Source organism: Canis aureus, chromosome 25 (assembly GCF_053574225.1).
Source record: "Canis aureus isolate CA01 chromosome 25, VMU_Caureus_v.1.0, whole genome shotgun sequence".
NCBI lineage: Eukaryota > Metazoa > Chordata > Mammalia > Carnivora > Canidae > Canis > Canis aureus.
In genome coordinates, this window is record NC_135635.1 from 10,894,178 (window position 1) to 10,906,516 (window position 12,339).

The 12,339-nt window shown below is 35.5% G+C and overlaps 1 long non-coding RNA gene across 5 annotated transcripts in view; it reads right to left on the reverse strand.

Annotated features, from left to right (window-relative positions):
* The window catches only part of LOC144296973 (uncharacterized), a 333,399-nt gene that overhangs the window by 26,840 nt on the left and 294,220 nt on the right, over positions 1 to 12,339 (reverse strand). For all 5 annotated transcript variants that reach the window (XR_013363944.1, XR_013363946.1, XR_013363943.1 and 2 more), the window contains one exon: positions 936 to 1,424. This is a non-coding gene — a long non-coding RNA (uncharacterized LOC144296973). The remainder of the gene's footprint in view (positions 1 to 935; positions 1,425 to 12,339) is intronic.

Consider the following 12,339-nt stretch of genomic DNA (forward strand, 5'->3'; position numbering starts at 1 on the left):
TTTTGGTTTTCAAGTATTCTGTTGGTATATTATCTAGTTCAGATTCTTTCCTCAGTCATGTCCAGTCTAATAAACCTACCGAAAGCATTTTTTAAAAAATTTCTGTTATAGTGTTTTGGATCTCTAGAATTTATTTTGGGTTCTTTTTTAGAATTTCCATCTCTCTGCTTACATTGCCCATCTGGTTTGTGCATGCTGTCTTTGTCCATTGGAGCCCTTAGCATATTAATTACAGTGGCTTTAAATTTCCTATCTGATAATTCCAACATCCCTGACATGTTTGGTTCTGATGCTTGTTTTTCCTCTTCAAATTGTACTTTGTCTTTTGTATGCTTTGTGATTTTTTTCTTGATAGCCAGACATGATGTGCTAGGAAAAGGAATTGCTGTAAATAGGCTTTTAGCAATGTAGTGGTGAGGTATGGGGAAGGGGAAACATTAATAGTCCTATGATTAGGTCTCAGTCTTTTAGTGAGCTATGCCTTTGGACTGTGAACTTCACAAGTGTTTCTCAGTACCTACCCCCCTGCCCCCACTTTAGGTAGGATGCGATAGCTAGAGTGGTCTGGAGTTGCTCCCCCTTGGAAAGCTAGAGCTAGCTGTAGTCAGGTATTTCTTTTCCCAGATTAGTTAGTTAGGCTCTGATAATACCCCAGAAAGTTAGGCTCTGGTTAACTAGTTTCCCCTGATGAGAGGCTTTGTGGAGAATGGAGTTCTCTGGCATATTTCAGAATGGTTTCTTTTCCTCTTCCCCTTTCAGAAACTGGAGGTGACTTTTCTCTGATATTTACTATGGAAATCTAGTCTAGCTCCTGGAAATAAATCTCAATATTGAAGGGACCTCTCTATGACTGGGTCCCTTTGGAGTTTTTCATTCTCCAACTTGTCCACACTGAGTCTCCAGCAATTTATCAATTACAGATCAGATTTTCTTACCCCAGCACTGATTCTGGTGAAGTTTTCTGCTCCTGGGTCTCTGCTCTGCTAAGCCATTACTCTCAGTTTTTCTGTCTGACTCTTCAACCATGGGGGCAGCAGTTTGCCTTGTGTTTTCTCCCTCTTATGGAACCAAGGAATAGCTCATTTTTCAGTCTGTTTAGCTCTTGTTGTTAGGACAAAATGCAATTTCCAAGCTCCTTCCATGTGGAACTTCCAATCTGAAAGTCTGAAGTCAAGTTTTCAGTCCCAAGAGACTGAGCAAAAGTAGTGGCATCTAGGCACAAAGCCAAATGAGCATGATATGAAGGGTAGCAGCTGAAAGGAAGAAAAGGCTTGAGGTGAACAATGATTCTTGGATCATTTCTGAACTGAAGCGAAGGCAGCTAAGGCAGTATTAATTAGTTCCCGCTGTTCTGAACATTGGTGTTCCTTCAGTGATTAAAGGAGACTTCTGCAAGCTCTCTTCTACAGCAGTATTTTCCAAACCTGTTCCATGGAACAACAATGAATAAATAAAAATTTGTTAAATGAACAGAGATTTTCCATTGTCAAATATTATTGGAAATTTCTGAGTAACACAAAATTAGGTTTCTCCACAATAAAATTTATCAGACCCTTTGATATCAATATGCCCTATACATCTCCAAGACAGGTATTTAGAATGCAGGGTGTTTAGATTTTCAAACTTTGAATTTAGGTGGCTATTTCCTTAGAAAGGCTAAGGAGATTATCCATAGGATGTGCTTTGGAAGACAAGCTTTATACTTAGCTAGTCTTAACATTTTCACTACATCCTCTGATAAGTCTCTGGAGATACATAGTAAAGTAAAAAATTATTCTTTAGTCACTATAAAACTCACCACAAACAGCTTATCCCTGATAATTAAAGACCATGTTAGTTAAGGTAGAGTCCTACATATGCCAGGTTGACCTGTAGTCCAGTCATGCTTTTGTCCATTTTGCCTTCCAGACCTCTTTGCCTTTATTGATTCAGGGTGGAGTGGTTTTTGCAGCTATAAAGGTCACTCATTGAAGACTTGGTCATTCTTTACCTGTTTTACACCTTGAGGAACCTTCTAAAAGTATGATTGAAGGCAATCTCACATGTGTTTAGGTATACATAATAAATCTCACATGTGTTTATGTATACCTAATACATAATGGTTTGCTTAATAACACTTTGTATCACTAATGTAATAGTCTACCAATAGACTCCAGATAATGTAACAGAGTCTACCGATAGACAATGGATAATTCATCTGGTTCTCTGGTTAACAGCTTAGAAGTTACTTTCCTTGAACAAGCAACTAAATGCCTCTTGGAAAGAGTATTACTTAAAGGAACAGAACTTCTGTTTTTTTATCATCTTAATAGAAAGTGGTATTTTATACAATGATAACATATTTGATACCCAGAGGAAAATATGCTTGGTTAGGGTAGCACTATATAAAATGAACCATTCATGTGATCTACCATTCTGGCCCCTAGAATGACAATTGCAAAAGTCAGTGGATATACCAGTCCATATACACTTGTATAACGAGTCCTGATGAGGTCTTTTATTTTTAAAAAGACTTTATTTATTTACTCATGAGAGACACACAGAGAGAGGTAGAGACATAAGCAGAGAGAGGCAGGCTGCCCACAGGGAGCCCACTGTGGGACTTGATCCCAGGAACCTGGGACCATGACCCAAGACAAAGGCAGACGCTCAACCACTGGTGCCATCTGGAGAGGTTTTTTAATGTGTGACTTCATATAGAATGAGAAAAAGATTAAAGCCACAATTAGGAATAAAACTAAGTCCATCCTTCTATGTAAATTACAATAATGTCTAGCACTTACGTAATGCTCACCATGGTCTTGATATGTAAGCACTTTCAACACCTGAATCCATTTAACCTTTACAAACCACCTATGAGACACAGAGGTATCCTACTGTCTGGAAAAGACATTATAAATGACATATAGCTCTTATAGTATATGTGTTCAATGTGCTGTGTGAAGTTACAATGGATGTGGTATATTGATTCATTCCCATCAGTCTGCACATACATCTGTGATGTGTTGTCTCAGATGATGTTTTTTCATTGAATAAACCTGAACTTTTAACAAACTCCAGAAGTTCATCAGAGGGGTACAAAGTTTAAAAATGAAGTACAATCACATAATAGCATCTATGCTTCTCAATTTTATAGGTACTGTGTATTACTATCTCCATTTTATTTTCTTAAAAATTTATTTAAATTCAATTTACCAACATACGGCATAACACCCAGTGCTCATCTCATCATGTGCCCTCCTCAGTGCCTGTCACCCAGTTACCCTATCCCTCCACCCACCTCCCCTTCTGCAACCCTTTGTTTCCCAGTGTTAGGAGTCTCTCATGGTTTGTCTTCCTCTCTAATTTTTCCCCACTCAGTTCCCCCACTTCCCTTATGGTCCTTTTCACTATTTCTTATACTTCACATATGAGTGAAACCACATGATAATTGTCTTATCTGATTGACTTACTTTACTCGGCATAATACCCTCCAGTTCCATCCATGTCAATGTAAATGGTAGGTATTCATCCTTTCTGATGTTTGAGTAATGTTCCATTGTATATATAGACCACATCTTCTTTATCCATTCATCTGTTGAAAGACATGTGGCTCCTTCCACAGTTTGGCTATTTGTGAACATTACTGCTATGAATATTGGGGTGCAGGTGTCCCATCATTTCACTACATCTTATATTTAGGGTAAAAACTGAGTAGTGCAATTGCTGGGTTGTAGGGTAGCTCTATTTTTAATTTCTTGAGGAACCCCCACAGTCTTTTCCAGAGTGGCTGCACCAGCTTGTATTCCCACCAACAGTGCATGAGGGTTCCCCATTCTCCACATGCTGGCCAACATTTGTTTCCTGTCTTGTTAATTTTAGCCATTCTTAGCAGTGTAAAGTGGTATCTCGTTGTGGTTTTGATTTGTATTCCTCTGATAGCAGGTGATGTGGAGCATTTTTTCATGTGCTTGTTGGCCATGTCTTCTTTGGAGAAATGTCTGTTTCATGTCTTCTGCCCATTTCTTAATTAGATTGTTTTTTTCTTGGGTGTTGAGTTTGATAAGTTCTTTATAGATTTTAGATACTAGCTCTTTGTCTTCTCCCATTCTGAAGGTTGTCTTTTAGTTTTGTTGATTGTTTCCTTCACCATGCGGAAGCTTTTTATCTTGATGAAATCTCAATAGTTCATTATTGTTTTTGTTTTCCTTGCTTTCATAAAGGTGTCTTAAAAGAGGTGGCTGTGGCCAAGTTCAAAAAGGTTGTTGCCTGTCTTCTCTACGATTTTGATGGATTCTTATCTCACACTCAGATCTTTCATCCATTTTGAGTTTTTCTTTGTGTATGGTGTAAGAGAATGGTCCAGTTTCATTCTTCTGCATGTGGCTCTGCAATTTTCCCAACAATATTTATCGAAGAGACTTTTTTCCCTTGGATATTCTTTCCTGCTTTGTCAAAGATGAGTTGATCATAGAGTTGAGGGTCCATTTCTGTGTTCTCTATTGTGTTCCATTGATCTATGTGTCTGTTTTTGTGCCAGTACCATACTGTCTAGATGATCACAGCTTTGTAATACAGCTTGAAATCTGGCATTGTAATGCCCCCGGCATTGATTTTTCTTTTTCAACATTCATCTGGCCATTGGGATCTTTTCTGGTTCCATACAAATCTTAAGATTATTTGTTCCAACTCTGTGAAGAAAGACCATGGTATTTTGATAGGGATTGAGCTGAATATGTAAAGTGCTCTGGGTAGCATAGATATTTTCAAAATATTTATCCTTCCAATCCATGAGCATGGGATGTTTTTCCATCTTTTTGTGTCTTCCTCAATTTCTTTCAAAAGTGTTCTGTAGTTTCTAGAGTGCAGATTCTTTACCTCTTTGGTTAGGTTTATTCCTATGTACCTTACAGTTTTGGATGCATCATAAATGGAATTGATTCCTTAATGTCTCTTTCTTCAGTCTCATTGTTAGTGTATAGAAATGCCACTGATTTCTGTGCAGATTTTATCCTGCCACATTGCTAAGTTGCTATATGAATTCTAGCAGTTTTGGGTGGAATCTTTGTATTTTCTATATACATATCATATCATCTGCAAAGGGGATGAGTTTGACTTCTTTGCCAATTTGAACGCCTTTTATTTCTTTTTGTTGTCTGATTGCTGAAGCTAGGACTTCTAGTACTCTGTTGAACAACTGTGGTGAAAGTGGGCATCTCTGTCATGTTCCTGATCTTAGGGCAAGGGCTCTCAGTTTTTCCCATTGAGAATATTTGCTGTGGGCCTTTCATAGATGGCTTTTATGATATTGAGATATGTTCCCTCTATCCCTATACTTTGAATGGTTTTCATCCGGAATGGATGTTGTATTTTCTCAAATGCTTTCTCTGCAACTAATGAGAAGATGATATTGTTCTTGTCTTTTATTAATGTGATCTATCATGTTGATTGATTTATGAATGTTGAGCCACTCTTCCATCCCAGGAATAAATCCCACTTGGTTGTGGTGAATAATGCTTTTAATGTACTGTTGGATCCTATTGACTAGTATTTCGGTGAGAATTTTTGCATCCGTGTTCATCAGGGATATTGGTTTGTAATTCTCCTTTTTGGTGAGGTCTTTGTCTGGTTTTGGTATCAAGGTAGTGCTGGCCTTATAGAATCAGTTTGGAAGTATTCCTTCCAGTTTTATCCTTTGAAATAGCTTTAGTAGAATAAGTATTATTTCTTCTTTAAATGTTTGATAGAATTCCCCTGGGAAGCCATCTGGCCCTGGACTTCTGTTTCTTGGGAAGTTTTTGATGACTGCTTCAATCTCCACTCTGGTTATTGGTCTATTCAGGTTTTCTAGTTCTTCCTGTTTAAGTTTTGGTGATTTGTTGGTTTTGGGGTGTGCATCCACTTCTTTCAGATTGCCTAATTTGTTGGCATACAGTTGCTCATAATACATTTTAAAAATCATCTCTATTTCCTTGGTATTGGTTGTGATTTCTCCTCTTTCATTCATGATTCTATTAATTTGAGTCTTTTTTTTTCCTTTTTAATAAGTCTGGTAGGGGTTTATCTATCTTTTTAATTCTTTCAAAGAAAAATTCCTGGTTTTGTCAATCTGTTCTACAGTTCTTCTGGTCTCTATTTCATTGAGTTGTGCTCTTATCTTTATTATTTCTCCTCTTCTGCTTGGTTTAGGCTTTATTTGCTGTTCTTTCTCTAGTTCCTTTAGATGTAAGTTTATCTCATGTATTTCAGATTTTTCCAATTTTTTGAGGGAGACTTGTTTTGAAACGTATTTCCCTCTTAAGACCACCTTTGCTATATCCTGAAGATTTTGAACAGTTGTGCTTTCATTTTCATTAGTTTGTGTGAAACTTTTAATTCGTCTCTGATTTCCTGGTTGACCCATTCATTTTTTTAGTAGGATGGTCTTTAACCTCCAAGCACTTGAGTTCCTTCCAAATTTCTTCTTGTGATCGAGTTTTAGTTTCAAAGCATTGTGGTCTAACAATATGCAAGAAATTATTCCAACCTTTAGTATCAGTTGAGACTTGGTTTGTGACCCAGTCTATAGTCTATTCTGAAGAAAGTTCCATGTGCACTTGAGAAGAATGTATATTCTGATGTATGAGGATGGAATGTTCTGTATATATCTGTGAAATCCATTTGGTCTAGTGTGTCATTCAAAGCCCTTTTTTCTTTGGTATTCTTCTGCTTAGATAATCTGTCCATTGCTGAGAGTGCCATGTTGAAGCCTCCTACTATTAATGTATTATTATCTATGTGTCCCTTTAATTGTTAATTGGTTGATATAATTGGTTGTTCCCATATTACGGGTATAAACATTTATAATTCCTAGGTCTTCTTATTGAATAGACCCTTTAAGTATGATATAGTGTCCCTCTTCATCTCTTAGTACTATTTTTGGTTTGAAATCTAATTTATCTGATATCATGATTCCTACCGCAGCATTCTTTTGAGGATGATTTGAATGGTAAATATTTCTCCACTTCCTCATTTTCAGTCTGGGGGTGTCCTTAGGTCTAAATTTAGTCTCTTGTAGACAGCATATAGATGGGTCTTGCTTTTTTATCCAGTCTGATATCCTGTGTCTTTTATCCCATGGGATCATTTATCCCATTCATGTTCAGAGTAACTATTGAAAGATATAAATTTAGTGTCATAATATTACCTATTCAGTCCCTGTTTCTGCAGATTGTTTCCTTGGGCTCCCTCTTTGCTTACAGAGTCTCTCTTACTATTTCTTGCAGAACTGGTTTGGTGGTCATATATTCTTTCAGTTTCTTCTATCCTGGAAGCTCTTTATCTCTCCTTCTATTCTGAATGAAAGCCTTGCTAGATAAAGTATTCTTGGCTGCATGTTTTTCTCATTTAGTACCCTGAATATATCCTGCTAACACTTTCTGTCTTGCCAGGTCTCTGTGGAGAGGTCTGCTGTTAATCTGATATTTCTCCCCATATAAATTAGTAATCTCTTATCTTGAGCTGCTTTTAGGATTTTCCCTTGATCTCTGAAATTTGCAAGCCTCACTGTTATATGTCAAGGTGTTGATCAGTTTTTGTTGATTTTGGAGGATCCTCTCTATTCTTGAATATGAATGCCTGTATCCTTCCCCAGATTTGGGAAGTTCTCAGCTATGATTTGTTCAAACATATTTTATGGTCTTCTCTTTCTCCCCATATTCTCTGGAATCCCAATAAGACAGATGTTATTCTTTCTCAACATATGACTTCATTCTCATAGTCTCTCCTTTTGGGCTCTTAGTTGTTTTTCTCTCTTTTCCTCAGCTTCCTTTCTCTCCATAAACTTGTCTTCTAAGTCACTTACTCTCTCTTCTGCCTCAGATACCCTACCTGTTACTGCATCCAGTTTAGACTGCATCTCCATTAAAGTATTTTTAATTTTGGCCTGATTAGATCTCTTCTGCAGTAAGAGATGGTCTAGAATCTTTTAATGCCTTTTGCAAGAGGCACCAGTAATTTTATAATTATAATCCTGAATTCTACCTTTGACATTTTACTCAAATACATACCCATTAGGTCTGTGGCAGACAGTATTACTTATAGTCCTGTCTTTTGTGGTGAATTCTTCCTTCTAGTCATTTTGTCCAGTGGAGAATGGCTATATGAGTGAGGAGAGTCAAAAATATCAACCACAACCCAAGCAAAATACACCTTGCAAGAAGTGGTCACTTTTGTTTATAGTGTTCCAGCTGTTCTTTCTTTATATCTCAGGTTGAATTCATAGGTGTTCAAGATGGTTTGAAAGTTATCTAGCTATATTTAGGGGACAAGAGGAAGACCACTACTCTTCCACCATCTTGCCTCTATATCTCCATTTAAAAAATGAGGATATGGAGGCTAAGAGGGGTTAAGAAATTTGTCCAAGGTCACAGAGCTATAAGTAGTGGGGAATTGATTTAAATTAAGACTGTTTTACTCTAGAGTCCATGCTCTTATTGGAACCATAAATAAATAAAACAACCTATAAATAATATATAGTAGAGTTTTCATATGAATTTGCATCATCTATGCTGGTCCAGTGCAAATGTCTTGTCTCTTATTTTCCAAATTACTTGTCTATTTATTTGGGTCCCACTCTGTTCCATAGCAGAGGAGTTATTTCTCTGTATCAGGTTTTTTTATTTTTTATGATTGCAAAAGTTTTTAGGCTTTCTCAGAGATAGTTCCAAGGATGTTCATAATACAAAATGACTGCTGCAAGTCACTCAAGAGCAATAGGACTGTCCTTTCCTGATACTTTGAAAGCTACTACAATAATATTCTATGTATTTTGTTTGGAAAGAGTAACTTCCAGTGGGGTTCAGGGTGAATAAGAACTGAGTACATGTGTGGATACCATTATAATTCCTGTCAGACTCTATTAAATGGCCACCAAGGTTCTGATATCTTAAGTTGACTATTACTTTCATGACTACTGTCATGCAGGTCACGCTATATGTCATTATATTCATTTATATGTACACATACATTTGTAGCAAAGTGAAAAGAATTGCAAAGAGAATAGTCTTCTGGTTCCTTTTCACATGTTAACATGATTTCCTAATTCTATTTTTTTTAATGGCAAATTCCTGAATGGTCTTCCTCTAAAGAATGATGCCTTAAACCAAAATAAATTTTGATGGCCCAGAGCTGTCAGCTTGAAAAGTCAATTTATTCGAATAGGATTTCTTATAGGTCCATGTACAATTATGAGACAATTACAATCAGCTGTTAAATTATTAGTGGTGGACAGTTTTCAAAAAAGATATCATCAAATATTTAAAATCTAAAAGGAGTATGAGTTGATGTGAGGGAGGAAGAAAGGAAGGTGAGAATAAAGGGACGGAGACAGAAAGAAAAGAGGAGGGAGGACAGATTAAAGATTTAGAGAGAAGTGATGGATGTCTATGGATTTGGGGGTGGGGAGTGAAGGTAGTACCTGGCTTCAATAGGGCACATATAGTTAGAAAAATAGAAATTGGGGGTATTGTTTTTAATATAGATATTTTTTATTAGTTGTGAAATTTAATATCTATGGCCAGAGAAAACTCACTACTTTGAATAAGAAGGAATGATGGGGCTGGATCATCTTTGTCAGTGGCTTGACAGACATATTCCTAATTATCAGGAATGAGTTACAGAAATAGCTAGATCTGGAACAGGAGAGGGAGTGGGTATCCTCTAAGGAAGGTTACGATTCATGCTTAGATAACCTGTTTCAATAGCCTATTCTTGGATAACAAAGAATCTTAATAGGTTTGGACCTATAATATTTAATGCTATTTTAACATATATATTTGAATTTTTTATTTTAGTGACTGAAAATCTGGATGCTAATAAATTTCTCAATTTCTAGAGTAAATAAGTTCTATTATAGAGGGGATAGACATACAGGGATATGTTGTTTCTGAATTTAAAAAATCCTGAGTCTAAAGCATTAGTCAAATGTCCAAAAAATATTTTACGTGGAAAGTTTTACTCTGCAGTTTTAAAATAATGAACTATGTCTCAGCCATTAAAGTAGCGGCTTAAACTCATTTTCTTTTTTCATTAAGGTGAAATACTCATAAGAAGATTCTATGGAAAAACAAATATGGAATATTAGAACAATATTAGAACTATAAGGAGCAGCATAATATTTTAAGAAATGAGCATATTGCCTCTCAGCTTTGCAATATGGTATGATATGCATACCTGTGGTATGCAATATGGCTAATAAGAAGGTAGAAAATAATTTAAACTAGCAGTAGTATAGTAACTGTTTCTTTGGTTTTTATCATTGTTACTTTTAATTTACTGTTGTACCCCATATGTTTTATGATGTTACATATAACTTGCATTTTTTGATGTGTACATTCAGATATGAGACTGTGACTTAGTTGACCAGACTTGTCATTAAAATTCATGGGAGGATGCTCCCCTATGTTTATTGCAGCATTATTTATAATAGCCAAGATATGGAAGCAATTTGTGTTCATCTATAGATGAATGGGTAAAGATGATGATGATGATGATGTGTGTGTGTGTGTGTGTGTGTGTGTATGGGATATTACTCAGTTCTAAAAAGAATAAGATCCTGTCATTTATGACAACTAGGATGGACCTAGAGTGTATCCTTAGAGAAAGACAAATAATATAATATTTCACATATATGGAATCTAAAAATCCAGAGAGAAACAGACTAAAAAATATAGAGAACCAAACTAATGGTTGCCAACGGTAAGGTTGGAGGGATGGGTGAAATAGGTGAAGAGGATTAAGAGGTACAAACTTCCATTTATAAAATAAGTCACAAGGGATAAAAAGTATAGCATAGAGAATATAGTCAATAATACTGCAATAAGTTTAGATGGTGACAGATGGTACAACACTTATCATGGCAAGCATTTCATAAAGCACTTAATTGTTGAATCATTATGTTGTAAATCTAAAACTAATATAATCTGTATCAACTATAGTTCAATTAAAAATTAAAAAGATACTTGTGAGGATTCTTTCTTTTTGGATTACAGAGATGATTTGGTTTTATTTATATGGTATTAAAGAAATAATTTCCGATCTTCTTATTGATTTGCTTTCCTAATTTATTTTGAAAATCAAAACAGAACACTAGCTTACCATTGAAAAATCCTTAACTTGATACTAATGACATCCACTTAATATGCAGACACACATATTTTCTAAGATTACTAGAAAAATTAGATTACTAGTAGAAAATTTTTCTTTGAATCTCCCAATCCCTGTTTCCCACAGAAAGTAATGTTTTGTGTTAAATTGTCCTCTCTTTTCCTTAATCCAATGACAAATGGGACAATTACATTAAGGCATGCAAAACTATTCTTGTTCTTCCTCTGCCATATCACATTTTCTATTTTAGGGATGGACATCACAGAGATGTGTCTGTTTTATTCATGCAATGCCTCAAATAGCACCATATGCTTGTGAGTCTTAATACATGCCATTTGATGATTGATTTATACACTCCATTTACAAAGTGCTAATGTAACAACTGGCCAAATTCAGTCTCATGTCTCATATTAAAATAGTTTTTATGTTTATCCAGTAATGTCTTTTGTAAACAATACTAAATATTACTTTAAATTCACCAACAGCTCTTTATGATTAGCTGATATTCTATGACAATGGAATGTACATGAGGTATACAAATAAATATGTTCTGTGTTAGATGAACAATACACAGATGGTTTTAAATTTTTACAATGGATTCATGGCCTGTATATTTTATAAAGACTATTGCAACTAGTCTGGAGAGTTATTCTGAGAGCTAGAACATTACAAGCAGAATTTAATAGAGTTTTAGAAAGAAAAGGGAGAAGTAGAAACACTTTGCTTCATCAGTACAAAAAAACTCTTCCTTTTGCCTAGGATATATGTCCAACATTCATTGTATGCATTAGAAATGGCCCTAACTTTTTGCTAATTGTTTGCTATACAAATGATTATTTGAGAGTGAAACATTTATAAAGCACATTCAGGTGACTTTCCAGGTTTAGAAATATGGGAGACTGAAAACAACATGAGTTTTTTAATCCATCACACTAATAAACCTGCCACTGTCTCTGATATTCAGATTTGTCATTTGTAAAGAGCAAGAAATATTACCTCCCTCAAAGGGTTAAGAGAGTGAAATGAGATAAATTATTACACATGAATGATGAGATTTCAGTGGGTTAAATGAGATAAATGAGGTATTCAGTAATGATAGTTATTACCATTTTTATTATGTCAGTTTCTTTCTAAATATGTGGAACTGGCATGGCAAAGTCATGGGGAATAGAAAATGCAAAAAGTTGAATGTCAGATAAGAAACTTGGAGTTTTA